Below are 16,829 nucleotides of genomic sequence, written 5' to 3'. Positions count from 1 at the left end.
ATGTTACGCACGCCTGGACCGAAGCAGCAACCAGGGGGACGGCCGGTGTTTCCTACTTTTGACCAACTTGAGGCATTGCTCAGTGAGTGAACTTACCTCATCCCTCGCACATGTGAGTGATTTGCCCCTGACGCAGACCTTCCGTAAACCGCCATTTATCGTGATTTAGCGGGATCAGCGCGATACGCGTGGGCTGAAGTCAGAGCGGCGGATTGAATTTGCATCCTAAGAGGGTGATGTCTTTATTTCCCCGGCTTCGTCGCGACTATCCGGCACAGAAAGGAGCGTCCGACAATCGAATGTAGCGATAGCGGCACCCTCACCTCACCCCGTGGAATTCTTATTATTTCGCACAAAGAATCAAATATCGTGTTTCGCAGAGTTCCGATTTTTTCCCCCGCGCTCTTCCTCTTTTTTCTCGCGATTTCGACGGCTTCTTATCTGTAAATCCATCAAATTCAATACGGCGGTATTTGCCTGCAGGCTGTGCTGGCAGACTCCCCCCTCCTTATCCAGGCTCTCAAGGTTCACACCTGGCCTCGAACCCCCGCGTCCTCTCCTTCTTTTCCTTCCCCTTTGTAGCAGCTCTCAATCACCACGCCGGCCGACACGTTGACCGTCCAGGTCACGACTCGGGCAGACGGATCGCTCCCCGTCTTTCGGGCGGAGGCTGCAGACACGTCGGCCCGAGGCGAAGCGGGACGCCTCTTGAACCAACCTATACTCTTCCCTCTCTAATCTCCCTAATCATCATCATTATAATGGGATGCAAGAGGCCTGGTGAAGCCTCTTTAGGGTTGACAGACAAGGCCTTAGTCTTTCAACGCTCCCCTGCTCATCCTAGGATTGGGTTTTAGGGCGTGACAACGGAGATCATCTCCTCCCCGTCAGTCTCGCTGTCATCTTCCGCAAAAAATGTCTCTGTCACGCCGACAGCGGCTGCCGCGTTATCTGACCTTCCGGAGGAGGAAAGCCGACTCCGATGCATCGTCACGAATTTTAAGGAGAGGGCGAGGAAGCGCATGGGGCGACCTCGGGAGAGAAGAGAAAAAGAGCTTTCCGATGCAACATATGGTCAAAAGCCCCCACTTCTGTAATTCTTTAATAAACTTGCGGTTCCGATTTTTTTACGCTGGTTCAGCGCATCGTAGCGAGGCGCTAGCCGGGCCATCGGGACCAGTTGAGGGTTCAGTTGCATGCGGACCCAGTTGTCCAACCGCTAACCCGAACCGACCACCCAAAACAGGCTTTTTCTGTCGTCCGCGTCGTCTTCCGAGAGTCGCCGGTTGTCGATGTCACCCATCTGGCTCAGGACTGCGACGCCAAAACTAGCGTTACGGCCCATTTAATGTTCGACATTGGGAGCCGCGCTCCTTCCAGCTCTCCCGCTCTTTTCGCGCCGCCTCCGAAAAAACAAAACCCGTGCCAGCCGTGCGGTGTGCGGCCTGCCGATCAGCACCAGCGGACCGTCTGCCAGCCTTTTAATATCAGGAACATGAGAGATGTGAGAAGTGATGAAATGAGAGGGAAAATAAGTAAGATGTCATATTTAATGTCAAACACCAAATGTGATCTTTCATTATTTTCGCCTCCCCTTCCCTCATGTCTGGCTGTTAAGCAGGGCTGTAACATTAGCCGCGTGGCTCGGAGCGACACCCTGTCAGGTGGAGTTTAGGGACTCTGACACCAGATCCGGTAAACTCCCCCCTTCGCCTGGGGTTACTGAGCCGGAGGAGAGCAGCCCGAGACAGAGGCAAAGAGAGAGAGAAGGATGCGGCGAAAGAGGAGAAGGGATTGATCGTGCCAGTCTGGAGCTGCTGTCCCGTGACGTGAAGAAAAAAAAAAAAAGGATGTCGGTTCTGAGACGTATCGGGTTTTTTTTCTTCGCTCCTCTTCGTCCTCCTTCGGAGCGGCGAGTTAGAAAAACGATTAGAGCTCTGATTCTTTTTCTACCGGACGTTGAACACAACCCTCTTGAGTTTTTTTTCGGTCGAGCGGACACGTGGCGTGTTTTTTTCCCTGACGCCAGCGCATTCGCGCCGCCGTCGAAAGGTAATGTGGAAAAATCATATTCGGTAAAATTTTTTGATTTACAGCCTGATGGAGTTTCTGAGTATCATAGCAACAAATAAGATGGGAATCAATTGAACATTTTTTTCTATCCACTTAAGATGCATTCGCTTATGACATATTCCCGCATATATGTCATAAAATTTCGCCAAGTACGTGAACGCACCATTTATACGGATTTTGGCAGGAGATCGACCCGGGCGATCGTTTCGAAAGTCATACATTTGGATCAGATTAGAGCATTTTACCTTCTTGTCGGTGGCTAGAAGAAGATACGCTCGATATATTTCGGAGAACCGATTTAAAAAGAAATTCACCTTATTACACATTAGACGAGTCTGTGGTTCTTTGTTCCTCCTGTTCCTGCGTGAGAATATTTCCGCTACAACCTCCGAGATCAATAATGGCGGTGTATCGTTTTCAGCTCCGACACCGCAGGATCTCCAGTGTCCTCAGCTCAGACGTTCTTGGCATAGTTTTCCTCGTCGCCCACGAGGACTCCCGGTGACTGTCCGGCTCCGCCCTCTGTCCTCAACCATATCCTACCAACATATACTTTTGTCCTGGGTTTTTTGTTTTCACTTCTCCGTGCACAAACTGGTCTCCTGTCTGGCTGCCTGGCAGAGAACAGGTTTGAGGCCTATATTTAATCACCACAAGGCTTAACTCGCTCCGTCAGTGACGGCTCATTTGACGTGGCAGACTTGGGCTCTCTTCCCAATTCTGTGCCAAATACAATAACTCTTCTCTTTTGTTACCCGGCTGTATTTTATAATTTCGCTATTTTTCAATGTCACGGCCGGGCCTTTTGAAGAGTTTTTATTGAATTTCCTTCTGGACCTCGCTCCTGGGCCATTTTTCCCATCCCATCACTTTGCCTTCTCTCTAAAGCTATTGCTTTGCATTTTTTTTTTCCTCTTCCTCCATACATACATCCTTTTTTCGCCTCTCTGCTTCAAGACAAAAAAAAAAAAAAAAAGAATATTAGGAGAATAATTTCCTCGTAAATCAAGCGCGGTGTTTCTAAGACGCTATTCATCAAAAGCAGTCCAGGGCGATACGTACGAACACTTTATGGTCTGACGCCCCTCTCGGTTACAGTTGAAGTTTTCTTTTCAAAATCTGCGACAGATTAGTGTGAAAATAAAAACATTTACAGTGTGTCGATGGGCAGGAAGGGTTTGGTCGGGTGAAATCAAATCAGCTCGGGAAAAAAAAACGATTTGGTTTCAAATGTGATCGAGGGTGGCGGTTTTATCAGGACACCCCGATGGTTGAAAATGTGAAACAATGGATTGAAAACTGCCAAACGTAATCTTTTGTTTTGCTTATGTGGCACCATTTTAAAAAAAACAAATCAACACCTCCCTTTCGGCTGCAATTCATCGGTTCATTTTATAGCCATTTATATGATGATTTAATCGTGGCAAAACCTGATCGATACACATATATTTCATCATATTTGCTTTTATTACCATTGTGTTTGTTCCCACTGTCCAAGAACATGCAGCAGGTTAGTATGTCTCTAAATGACATGTCAATGAATGAATATTATTCTGCACACAAACGCAAACACACACTGACCACGTACTTGTGGTCTGTTCTTGGTGTCATGAACCAAGTAGTGACCCGAAAGCTGACCAAGTGTTTCACAAACTGCAGGCTGGGAGCAAATCGGCGGTTTGCGTGATGAATTTAAAAAGGGGAAGTGCGGTGTGTGTGTGCTCGGTCTGGCACGCGTGTGTGTTTTTTTTTCGGTGACAGAACTTTGTGAATCACTCTTAGTGTGTCACTGTTTGGAGAAAAAATTTTTGACTTTACAGACGATTGAGTAAGACAGTCATAAACCCGCTGTTCTACCGGCTTTTCCATTTCCATTGAAACTTTCTGACTTCGGCCGCAGCTCACGTTGGTCTTTATTACGGATTAACATTCCTCACATTTACTTAAGATGATGGCTTGTTGTCCTCGAGTCCGGAATGTGACCCCGTCTCTCTCTGCTGCCAGCTCTCCGATGTGGAGAGCGTCGACAGTGGATTGTTTTAGTCGAGAAATATTTCTTTCAGACGTCCCGGACCTGATAGACTTGCTTCGGGATAAACGGCTGCGATCTCGATCTCGCTCCACACGCGGCGATGAAATGATAAAGGAGTGAAAATAATTCGAGACAGAACAAAAAAAGAGAGGAGGCCTGAAGAGCGAGTGGAAAAGAGGAGCAAGGACCAAGTTATTTTCTAAACATGACCGACGGGTGGACTTAAATAGCGAGGAAACACTCGCGGACACCTTGGGCTGGATCGGAGCTCAATATCGGCGATCCGCTGTCTCAACTAGCCACGGTAGAAAGTTAGGGAGCGAGATACGAGAAAAAAAATAGAAAGCAGGAGTGCGATGGAGACAGAGAGGGTATGAGGGCTGGGACGGACGGGCAAATGTTTACTTATAATACGCGTCTACCCTAGAAAATGTCATGACGCTTGCATAATGACAATAAAAAAACTCCCGAGTCCTCAATAACAGTGGTGCTGACAGTTACGTGGTAATAGCCGACATGATACAATAATAGCTTTAATATTCACAGAAGAAATGACAATAGTGGACGCCTGGCGGGAACCTGGGAAATGGGAGAGCCCGAGGATTGTGGGGAAGATGCGTTTAGTATCATGCACTGATGACGGGACACGTGACACAACCAGAAATGGAGATCGGCCTCAGCTTGAGAGGAAGAAGGCGGGTCAGGATGGGGAAATGGAGGAGAAGGTAGGAGCTGAAGGAGGCCTGCGACCACGTTTTGGCACCGGGGCGATGCAAGGAATCAATTTCCCATCCGCGCTCCCCCTCCCGTGCTGTCGGCTGCCGGGATGACGATGGCGAGCGATGAGCTCGAGTGAATATGGGATATTTTTTGGGTTTCTTTGCATTTTTTTTTCAGCCGATGTACGGAGACAGATCTGTCCTCACTGTGTGCATCGGTGGTGCTGTTTTTTTGCAATTTAGCAGTGACTCCGGGTACGCGATTAGAAAACCCTGAATTGTTGATGGGTGATATTTTTTAATTTGATCGCACCATAATAAAAACATGTTTTTTGAGGACATTCCTTTAAAAACTGCAAGGAGGTTTATGATCAATAAGGGATTTGGGAAATGTATGAGCTGTGATTTGAAAAAAACTGAAGAATTAAGAAAAAAAAATGCCTGAACCAATGGTTTAAAGTAATAAAACACAACCGCTTGTAAAAAAACCATGCACTTAGTTCATTTTATTGGGATAACCGGATTCTACTTGTTTCGCCGTACGTCCCCTTTTCACAAACGCAAGCTTTATACGCCACTCTGTGAAATTAAAGGCTGCGGCCGACAGCGAGAGATTGTCCCGCGTTTTCACTCCCAGCTCTTCTTGTTACCCGTCCGCCTCCTCTGGGTTGATACTATCTAACTCGCCTCGCTTACATGTGTTCACAATTCTTAAGCATTATAAATCTTCAGCCGGTCTGTCAGGAGTGTCTTGAAAGCATTAAAATGCCTGTTGTTTGACCAAATGGAAAAGAGCATAGATTCAAACAATACTTCACTCTTCCTGTCTCCGAGTTCACAGAAGTTAATGCATTTGGCAGTAGCAGATGCCGTCCTCCGCCCCCCCGCCCCAAAACCCCAGGTTGTGTGAAAGAACGTCACCCAAGTCTAATCAAATTACGGCTGTTGTAGCCGATGTCAAAACCTTCACGTTGGATTTCAGCCCCTCGCCGCTGACGGTTCGTGAACTTTCCCGCTCCCTTCTGGGTCCTTTATGTTGTGATAAAACTCAGATAAGATCTCAATGAGCGTCCGTACAGGAGGGTGTGCGCTTTAATAACGTGGCCTTGGATCATATGGTTAAAATCAGTGTTTGTATTCGTGTTCGTGTATATATGTGTGTGTGTGTGCGCGCGTGCGTGCGCGTCAGCTCTTGTGACCTCTTAATATCGCATCACATGTCTGATCTTATTCTTGTCTGCCATCTGAACTCCTGTCATGTGCTCCTTTTGCCAATCTGTCACACTTAATCTGAGCGGAAAGAAAAACTTAAGAGAAGAGCCTCCAGTGCCCCGGGAACGCTTGGGGATGGCGGGGGGGCGGAGGGAAAAAAGGAGAGGCGAGAAACAAAGGAGAAGACGGAGAAGAAAATCACAACGGCGTAGCATTTCAGGGGCATGAATGGCATCAATGATTCGCTGAGGGGGATAAGTGGGCTGGGCGGGGAAGAAAAAGGGGAGAAAGATGAGAGAACAATGTGTCCGTTGTTCTTTAATCTGGAGTAAATCATCCGTCTATCTCTCTGTCAGGTGTTGAGCTCGGATCTCGTCGCACAATGCTTCAAGGCCTCGCCATCTTAATGATTCAGTCAGGTCTTCCCCTTCGTCTGCGCTTCCCTTTTTTTTTGCAGCGTGAGGTTCCGCTGGATCTGATGACATCTCGGGCTAAATATTTGTCTCCGTCCGCCGCGGCAGTTCACCGCTTTGCACGCTTTTTGAAATTCCTAATTCGCCTTAAATTCGAATACTATCAGATGCGAAGTGAACACAAAAAAAAAAAAAAAAAAAAAAATCATCATTTATTACATTGTAATAACAAACGTTAACAACGGGCCCGTGAAAGTAATTTCTCGGCGGTTTGGATTCGCGCTCTTGGAAGATCACGAGGATGGCGATAAAAGTCAAACATGTTCAGATTTAAGTCATCCCGGTTCCCTAAAGCAAAGTGTGAGCTCACTTGGAGCGGGCCTGCCAGACGGGACAGCTGCTCGGGGTGCAGCTGAGCTCCACCGGGGTTTCTCTTCGCTAGGGGGTGGGGATGGGAGGGAAGGGGGACAAAAATGGCTGCAGATTAATGCTCATTATGGAGAATTTGAAAGACGCCGGCGTTCCAACGTTTGATTAATATGTTTGTGCGAGTGATTTATCACCGAAAACGTGAAAAACAAGTCTTCATCCGTCACAAGAAACTCACTGGAATTTTTTTGGAAACTTCCTGCTGTTGAACTGACCTGGAATCCAGATGAGTCACAGTTATATCACTTCTTTTTCTTCCTCTTCTTCTCTGCGTCCAACTCATTTATTTATTCCACGCATTGTCGTGCACCATTACAGAAAATAAAACCAGCTATTTGTGGTCAAAGCAACAAAAAAAAAAAAAAAAAAAAAATGGACATGAAAGAAGCAAGGACAAGAAGAACCGCCGACCCCCTCCTCCATCCCCCCCACCCACTCAGACATAAATACATGATACTCTGACGAGAACATGGGAAAATAGAACCGGCGCGTAATATTTCACCGTCAGCGGAAGGGATCTGTTCCCCCTTATCTTCTCTAATCGCTCCATCTTCAGACACTTTCTTCAGCTGAAAAACATTTGCACCACCCTCCAAATCAATTTGTAAAGAATGCCACAGTCTGTGAGGCCGCACACTGAAATCGGCTGCTTTTAAAAGACCGGATGCGGGCCGGCGTTGAAAGTCTGACCTCGTCCCACGGACCTTATTCCTGAAAACAAACGTCTTCATCTTCCGGTCATCTGGTAATGAGGAAAAAAAAATAATAGTCATTTTCAGTTTGTCGTCCCAAGGTCAAGCCAACGCAATGTCGAATAATGTAAAATAATTCTTTTTTATAATTTGCATAAATAATTGCATTTGTTTTACCCAAATGTTGTGACTTATTGCCATTGCGATACTATTTCCACCAGCACATCATTTACAAGGTTAAACTGAAGCAGCATTGGAAAAATAAAACAAACTGCAAACTTTATCTCATTATGATGTCAATAGAAAAAAGTCCTAAAAAAATTCCACTTTCGGTCCTTGTCTGTAATCTGAATTGCTACTTAACCAATTTAAGACCACATCTATTCCACCACACAAGTTTAACTAAAATAAAAAAATACTCTGATTTACAGCCCTTAAAGTTCTTAATCATTAATTACTCCTGTTTTTTTTCAACTTGTCACTGTCTTATAATACCTTTTTCTCTCCTTTATTGCAGACGCACAATTATCAATTTTGGAAAAACGTGAAACCAAGGACGCTGGTCCGCAGTCCAGATCAGTTGGCCATGTTTCTTTTCTATAAATCATATAGGAATCATATATGTTTTGCTATTTGAATTCATTTTGGAAAAAATATTCAGATGATTAATGAGAGGTCAGATAGAAATAACGTTTTTCAAAACAAAACAAAACAAAACAAAACAATGTAATTAAGACCTACTGTGATTGGGCATTGATTATAATGTAATTTCCTGTATCTACTCTGACCGGAAAAAGATCTTCCGGGCTTCTTTGAAAGGTAATGCACGCGCACACACACACGTGCGCACACGCACTCACGCACACACACAGGGACTCTTTTTTTGATCATTTATCTTGTGATGTGCTTCATCACTTTTACTACCCGGGGTCCTCATGTGTTTCGGGTTTTTCAATTTCACCACCGTCAGTGCGGAGACCCAGACGAGGAGTGATGGGGTCTCGGCCCCAGTCGGAGAAGCATCACTCCTCGGTCCCTCCCCCTCCTCCGTGCGCGCCCCCAGGCCTTCTCGCTGCCTTTGAAATCCTGCATGCAGCCGTGATACCCAGGATATTCCGGTGATCATGAGTGAGTGTCTTCTGCAGCTTTCCTGCTCCAAATCCCCAGGTTCGCCTGTTTTTCTCTGTCTTTGGCTGCTGCTGCGCTCACATCGCCGCAACCTCGCTTCCCCACGTTGTCCCTCGACGCGAGCTCCTCTGTCCTTTCCGGACCAGGTTCTGTTTCTCTTGTTGTTTCTGTTGCGCTTTTTCTGCTATTAAACCACAATCTCCTGCTGCGGCAGTTAGTTTTGATGAAATCGAAGAACAAAAGACCGCCCTCCCTCCTTTTCACCGTTTGAAACGTCGACGTGTTTGTCATGCCGTCGAAATGAAATGAAGGCGCTCATAATATTCGTCGTGTTTTTCGAGATTTTGTTTTGTTTTGATCTTCTGGCCACGATACCGAGGCCTCAGATTTCCCCCTGACTTGAAGGTGCTTTCCCTTTAGCAATGGTAACTTTTACAGGCGGGTTTAAAAAATAAGAAAAAAAAAAACAGAAAAACTCAATGGCTTCTCTCATTTATAAACACTTTACGATGTCGAATAAAAAGTTTTACAACAGTTCTGGACTTGTTTAAGCCACACAATATGTAGCTGAAAGTGTTTTTTTCTTCCTCTGTTGACCGGAGTAACGTATCCGATTACAGCGAAGCTTCTGATGGAGCCGCGCTGACCTTTGCTTGCTCCGTTGCTGGAACCTCAACAAATTATATTCTTTCCTTTGCATCCACCTTTTTTTTAATCACATCTCATGACATAATTTCACTTCCAGAAATTAGCGGCATTAGCTTCTTCGCTGTAGCTTATTAATATCCTCATTGTTTACCACAAGGCGATTCAAACAACTCTGTATAACATATTTCCTTATTAGTGTCTCTAGTAATCCCATAATAACGCATACATGGCGGCTTGTGTGGTTGGGGTTTTGCACCAATCAAAGTGAAGAAAAGCAATGTCCTGAAATGAAAGCTATGCTATGCTACGGTGGGATCCGGACTTATGCTGGGAATTAAAAGAAGACATAGCGGCAGGCAATCTTTCATCCAGCTATGTTAAATGCCAACCTTTTTGTATGCATTCGGATGAATACAGCTAATGTTACACCGAATAGCAATAGTTTATAGATAACACATCACATTAAGTCTTACACACAGTAAAATGTAAGTGTGGAATTGCTGTGTGCATGAGTGAGATGAAATAAGGGATTTAAATCAAAAGGGGCCGATCAAAAGTTCCCCCTCAGTCACGGTTTTTTAGGGGGATTTTCAGTTTTTCTGCCTCACTCCTGACAGAGCTTCCATTTATATAAACAGCATAGTCTATAACCGGTGATAATTTTATGAACGGGGATCGCTAGATATAGTGACAAAAAAAAAATAACGATGTACATGGATTCCTTTTTCAATGCTCTGCGGCACCATCTCAACAAAGAAGCTATTTACCATTTAAAACATTGACGTTTGACCCGAACTTTCCTGAAATCCTGAACTAACCTTTCAGATGGAACATTTCAGACAAGAATGCGGATAGATTGGGTAAAACTCTTGAGTTTCTTTTTCTCCTCAGATGAGGAATATTACCAGATTGTTGCAGTATGACTAATACTTTACTCACTGCTACACAAAATTTGGCAACTTAATAACATATCAGTCAACACCGCAAATCATTTATTTGCACGGAATCTGATCATCTGACCCATTTCCATGACATGGGGTGTAAGAGAGAGAGCCCAGAATCTGTCACTCATGACCAAGTAGATCTCTTTTGCTTTTATTCTGATCATATCTGGAAGAGACCAATATGGTTTGCCAACGTGCCAAGGAGGCAGCCATGCATTTGTCACATTTTTAATTCTCCCACCACACAGTCTGGTAGTTTTACTGTCTTCCCCCTCATTTTCTCACCCTCTTCTGACTGTTTGTTTTTTTTCTGTATTTTATATGATTTTTTTTTTTTATTGACTGACAGCTTGACGTAACGATCATGGTTTCTCTGCTCAACTGTCATGGCAATCGGGAATAATATTGACGTCAACAGCTTCTAACCGAGACAGACTTTTATTTGTCAAAACACACGGTCGCACCTGGCCAGTCAAATGGACCGGGTTTTTTTATTTGGAACGGGCTTCATCAGTAATTGCACAAATTCCAGTTACCACCATTTACCCTTGGCTTCAGGAGAGTCCAACAACTCCAGCAAGCAATTAAAAATCATATTGTAAACAGAGCCAGTATCCATTGACTAAAAAGCTACCAAATGTTTTGGCCTTCGAGGTCTTCACTCCAGCCGGCAGCGGTGATCACATTGCAGTCATAATATTTAAAAGGTTGCAGGGTTCGGTCACACAAATCTCTTTGCTGATATACTTACATAAAACTGATTACATAGTCTTTACATTCGGGATATTTAATAGCTCTGTTAGATCCAATGGAAAGTGCTTTTGCAAATCAGTGTGCAAATTCCTTCCTTTTGTAGTTGAAAAGTGCAACACAAATGTTTGTTGCGTCGCCAAACCAATGGCGGCTGATTTAAATGCATAATAACTGATGACAATTGGTTGAACATTTGAAAGGTGAAAATCCTTTTCAAGCCAATGGAGGCTAGGAGGGGAATGAATCAAGTTATTAAGCAATTAAAGACAGTGATAAAGATGGGCACCGGCTAGGTCTATTACACTGTCTGAAATTCCCCAGCATTTGTATCAGTAGTAATTTGAATGAATGAATCTGGAACTGAACCCCTGCACATCTGATTCGACAGCCAGTAATCACTTGCAAACGTAGAAGCTCCTCCACCGTCAGGAGGACGAGGGGGCCGAGATCCCGTCAACTCTCTGCATCTCCATCCCATTTACTGCATTCAAACAGAAAAGCCACGCGGTAGGTTCATGTATTTGTTCAATTCAAGTAGAAGTGCTTCTAAATAGTCAAACTCGCAAATGTTGGCTTGGTCTTGGAGCCACATTTTGCATTAGTCATGACTGCTTCACCCTGTGTGTGTGTGTGTGTGTGTGTGTGTGTGGTACCCCGATTACGTTTTCAGCTGAATAAGCCATTGGACCCAGGAGGCCAATCTGGATCCTTCGCTGGTGTGTTCTTACTCATTCGGCTCGACCGGGCCAGTCCAGGAAGCTCGGGTGGCTCGTGCAGCGGGGGGGGGGGGGAGTCGCGCGATCGCTCACGCAGGTGGCGCGATAAATCCGAAACAAAATCGGTTGACCTCTGACAGCCAGTCAGAAATGTCACCATCATTCTGTCCATGTGCGCTTTATGACAGAGGACAAGGTGTAATTCAGGCACAATATTTACCCATGAACAGGCCGAGTAACGCCTCATTTCCGCCAGATCCGTCAGCAACGCATTCCTTCCCTGACACGGCTGCTGGAGCAGATCATTACGGTCGATGCTTGTGTTTCCATCAGAATTGCTTTTGCACATCTCAGCTGTACGCTAGAAGCAAGTCGGCCCTTTTTATTTGACATGGAATATGTGGTGAGGGTTGATTTTTTTTTTGTTGAGAACAGAGTACATCAAAACATGGCAAATAAATGGACTTCCAACATGCTTGACAAAAGACACATTGTAAATGTACCCAACTGGAGCAAATGGCACAAATGAAAGACAGAAAGAGAAAGTATGTGAATACCCGAAGCTCCTCATCCAAAACCAAGGCACCAGAACCGAGGGAGTGTGCAGATAAAGGGCTCTGCTCCCGAATACTCCCTGCAAAAAGATTCAAAGGAAACAAGGGGTGAGTGGCTTCTGTCTCGGAGTGGCTTCTGTTGTGAATGGGATTGTCCCGCTGCGGCCAGATTTTATCAACAAGGAGACGACCGTAGTCCATCTCTCTCCCCAAACCTGTCCGCTGTGAATAATTCGCAGGTGTGCTCTGAAATGAACGCGGCCACTTTAGGGCTTTACGGCACGTGTTTTTCTTCTTCTCCCGTGTGGTTGTCGAGATGTCGGCCCTCCCGTCGCCGAGGAAACCATTCGCGGGACTCACCGAAAGATAAAGACAGAAGGGGCGAGCCGCTGAAAGACAGGATGAAGCGGGGGTGGCATCATAGACAGAGTGTCCCCACTGTTTCCACATGCTGCAACAGCGCTGTGGCAACAGCTGACAGGCCCCTCTCTACACACCCTGTTCAGATCCTGCCAGCGGGGCGGCCCATTCAATAGCGTTTAGCTCCCCGGGTTTTGTTTACTGAAGTGTTGCTCGGACAGCGGGGCAGCAAGGAGCGGTGAAATAGGTGGACGGAGTCAATAGCATGGAAAAACAAGGAGAACCGGGAAGGTAAGAGGCCCGAATTAACGTCATACCATACTGGTGTGAAACCTTGTGGTGCTTCTCTTATCTGTTTCCTCCTCCCGCGTTATCTAAACTGTCTATAAAACACTCGGAGAACCTTGGAGCCTGGCTGTCATCAGCCCTCAGTCACGCTATTTCGGTGTTGCCTATTTACAATTTACGGACCAACGAGATTTCGAGGTAAATTTTTGCTGTCAACCCCCCCCGCGATACCTGACAAGGCAGAAAATGTTTTCGCATCCAAGAGGGCCGAGGCGACCGGAGGCATCTTTTACAGATGTCTGGTGAAACGATAATGAAAGCCTGTGCTTCATCTGGAGCCCGCTGAGTGAAAGGTGTGACTTTACATGTGCTTGTACCTCTACTTCTATGCATATCACAGAGGTTTCTTGGAGATTTTCTTTCTGGTTAAGCAACACCTCTGCTCACCGCGTCAACGGCTCTTGCACCGAGATTTATTTTCACGTCGTCACCTCTGGTCTTGTGTGTCCTCTCTCTCTGTCTCTTGCTCTGAAAAGCTCTTGACATGAGTTGTTGAGCAAGAAAGAAAAAAAAAAAGCATATTTGTGCTATATTCCCTGCTTGTTTGTGTGTAAATTTCCTATTTCTTTAACAACCAGGGACATAAATAATTCAAAGAAACACCATGAAGAACACAACAGCCTGATGAGTGGGGGAGGTTCCCTTCGGGTCACATACCGACGCCTTAGATACCTCTGCTTGTCATTTTATGCTGAACTTGGGTCATCATGTCTATATCAGCATGATGGCTAGATTTAGTAAATCTAAATGAAAACTTAAATTCACTTAGGTTATCTAAACCCAGTCTAAGTAAAAGCGGAGTTTGTATTTTCCACATCTTTCTGAGGTAAATGAGAAATCGCATTCTTCCGCTAACACTGCACCCCAAAAATGGATGCTTTTCCAAATGACGCTCCGGGTTCGTCAAAGGATGAACCTCTGACCTGAGGATAAATGTAATTGCAACACATTATCAAACTTTTTGAATATAAAGTCACGTGGGCTGCGTTCCTTCGTTTTTCAGCTACACAAACAAACTCTATTTACATCTTTTTAGATGATAGATTGTGCCAGTTTGATTTTCACTCACTGTTATTGCAGAAACTAATAAGAGACATAAACATTGCACCTGGTGCACCTAGAGTCATCCCCTTCCGCCGTTTTAAAATAAGCTGCATGAGACTGTTCACATCAAAATCCATGGACATTTGGTTTTTAAATGTATTCTCTCTTTTGGTGAGGACGTCTAGTTGCATTTATTCACTGATGTCTATGATTGAGTTTGACTGATATGTTCAACGCATGTCTGATGATGCCAGCTTTTATTGTGAAAAGGTATTGGAAAAATTGGACTTTTGGATGGCGTAAAAAAATGCACTTAAAGTTAAAGGCAAGTTTAATTGTCGAGCCGATACTCAGGGAAAACAACGATTACCGTTGAAAAAAAACAAACTGGATTGGAAGCCTATGTCAAGAAAAGGGAAGTCATTTGCGTCCCAATTTCTCCAAATTTTACTTTAGCTGTGGAATATCTTTTGAATGGAAACGCAGTTACACATAAGCCAACACAAAAACAATTACCAAAATTATTTTCACATCTCTCTATTGCATCCAGAGTCCTTGTCTATCAAAACAGAAGTCAGATTTGAAATATTCCACATAACTTTTCCTGTGAGATCCAAGACCGAGCTTAGAAACAGTCCGGCCCCGCTGATGCTTCCACGTCCCTGTTGCTCCTCAAAGATCAAAACGGCGGACATGACAGAATGAGCCGCATTCCTCTCAGGTGATGACAGTGATAATCCACAGGCAGCGAGGATTCATCTACGCATCGATGACATGGTTAAAGTGACGCACTGACACACACACACTGGCGCATATTACCTGAAACCCTCCAATTCGCCTCGGGCCCTGTATTGTTGAAAATGTGGGTCATGGGTGAAGACAACAAAGTCTGTCTCCCTGCAGCTGCGCACACACAAGCACAAATCCCCGTGTCTATAGCTCTAATCCTTGCTGTCGTTAAGTGTGACAATGTGATGGACGGATCGAGGGAGGGGGAAGTAGCAGTCAGTGTTAAGTGGCAGGCTGACAGCAAAATGACTGTATGTCATTAGGCAGCAGTGCACACACACATCTACGCAGCGCAGACAGGACAACAATCACCCTCCTTTCAACACCCCGGCGCCCCCGCCTCCCCTTTGCATCTAGATATGCATGACCATAGTTTATAAATGCTTCCTCATCGCTTCTGCCTTCTACTAAAAAGATCACGAAGCCAGAAAAGAATTCCCCGCCATCACCGTCTTTTTTTGAGGTATCCCATTGGGTGTCGGCGTGACAGTTGAGCAAATCAGTCACTTTAAGCACCCGAAAGACACACTGGAGGGGAAAAATCAACACAGGCGGCCATTCATTAGAAGGATGTTCTCCACCAAAGACAACAATATTACTAGTCTTATGATCGTTCACAATATATATATCTTTTTTGTTCATGTTACCAAATGTTACTCAGGACCTCGCCCGCACTATGTCACAATGGCTAAATTGATATTGTAGTGCTTCAGTCAGGGAAATACCCAGGTGATGGTAGAACATCCATTTAATAAGCAATAGTTGTTGTTTGCCACAGCCACATAAGCCTGCAAAGTTTTCCAACTCAATTCCAGGTACAAAAAAAGCCCAGAATTCCTTGCAACCCAAACCACGCCCACAAAATTCCCAGCAGCCCCAAAATCACACAGAAAACAAGCATCAACAAAAAGCCCAACATTCGTGACTCGCTACAATATCAAATTGAAATCAGCTCATCTGTCTTTTGCCGGTAAGTAACAAGATTTATCACGTCTCGAATGTTTTGTTTTGGTGTAGAAATGAAGAAGCATAATTTGGTAATTTTGGTGATTTTTTTTGGGACTTTGTGGAAATGTTCACTTTCAGGCAATGTGTGTTTCTGTTTCGGATCTTTTTACTGGAATATTTCCCCAATATGATTCCATATCAATGAAAGAACATGGATGTTTTCACAATGTCACTCCCTTGATGTTGATGTTTGTAAGTTTGGGTATCAAATGCAACTGAAACTGCGCTGGCCTGGGCACCAGGTGACCTTTGAGCGGCAGTGAACAAAATGTCGCAAAAAAACAACATTATGTCTAATCTGTGGAGGTTCTGAGGCATCTAGGTCATGGTGAATTTTTGTTGAAATCTTCTTGTCTTGGCATCTGGACTTAAATTTCTTCGCTTGAATATGTTTCCACCCTCATCCGTGAGGCTTCTTCGGTTCTAATGACCTCCGGGGAGTCTTCCTATTCCGAGTTCAAATACTGGATCACGTTGTCATCGGTGCTGGGTCTGCTGTTGTTTTGATTTACTTTGGGTCTCTTTAAAAAAAAGCAAAAACCTAACATTATCTGCCATGACTTGTAAATCGATCATCCTGTAAGTGTCAACGATCCCTCCCTTGCTGGTCCAATTAGAGGCCGGCCTGTCAGAGGTCAGTCGTTCGATGTTGAAGAGCCGCCTGCATTTTAATACTCACATATCTGAAATGTTGCCCTGCGGCCTTCTGAAAGTCAACTTTTTGCCATCAAATGTGTTTATAGCAGTGTGTGTGTTTCGTGTGCCTGTGTGTGTGTGTGTGTAGGGGGGGACTAAAGCCCTATAAAGCTATTGGCAGGGTGAGTCACCCAACATTTTCAAACATTCAAGAAAAATTAGAAAAAAAAAATCAATGGAATAAAAAATATGTTTCCTCTTTTTAAAATCTAATACTGTATTGCTTTAGATAACATATATTTGATACCGTTAATACAATATATTAAAAAAC

The 16,829-nt window shown here is 44.7% G+C and overlaps 1 protein-coding gene across 2 annotated transcripts in view; it reads left to right on the top strand.

The window, feature by feature from the left end:
* LOC147231158 (zinc finger protein 703-like) overlaps nucleotides 1–16,829 on the top strand; it is a 47,187-nt gene that overhangs the window by 10,759 nt on the left and 19,599 nt on the right. The window contains exon 1 of one of the 2 annotated variants that reach the window (XM_086152375.1): nucleotides 12,930–12,964. The exons of the other annotated variant lie outside the window; for it this stretch is intronic. The gene's annotated coding sequence lies outside the window, so the exon portion shown is untranslated. Of the gene's footprint in view, nucleotides 1–12,929; nucleotides 12,965–16,829 lie in introns of those variants that run through there. 2 annotated transcript variants of the gene reach the window in all.

Source organism: Fistularia commersonii, chromosome 9 (genome assembly GCF_037954325.1).
Source record: "Fistularia commersonii isolate RoL2024-O1a breed Wild chromosome 9, RoL_Fcom_v1.0, whole genome shotgun sequence".
NCBI classification, from domain to species: Eukaryota; Metazoa; Chordata; class Actinopteri; order Syngnathiformes; family Fistulariidae; genus Fistularia; species Fistularia commersonii.
This window is presented reverse-complemented; position numbering and strand designations above follow the sequence as displayed.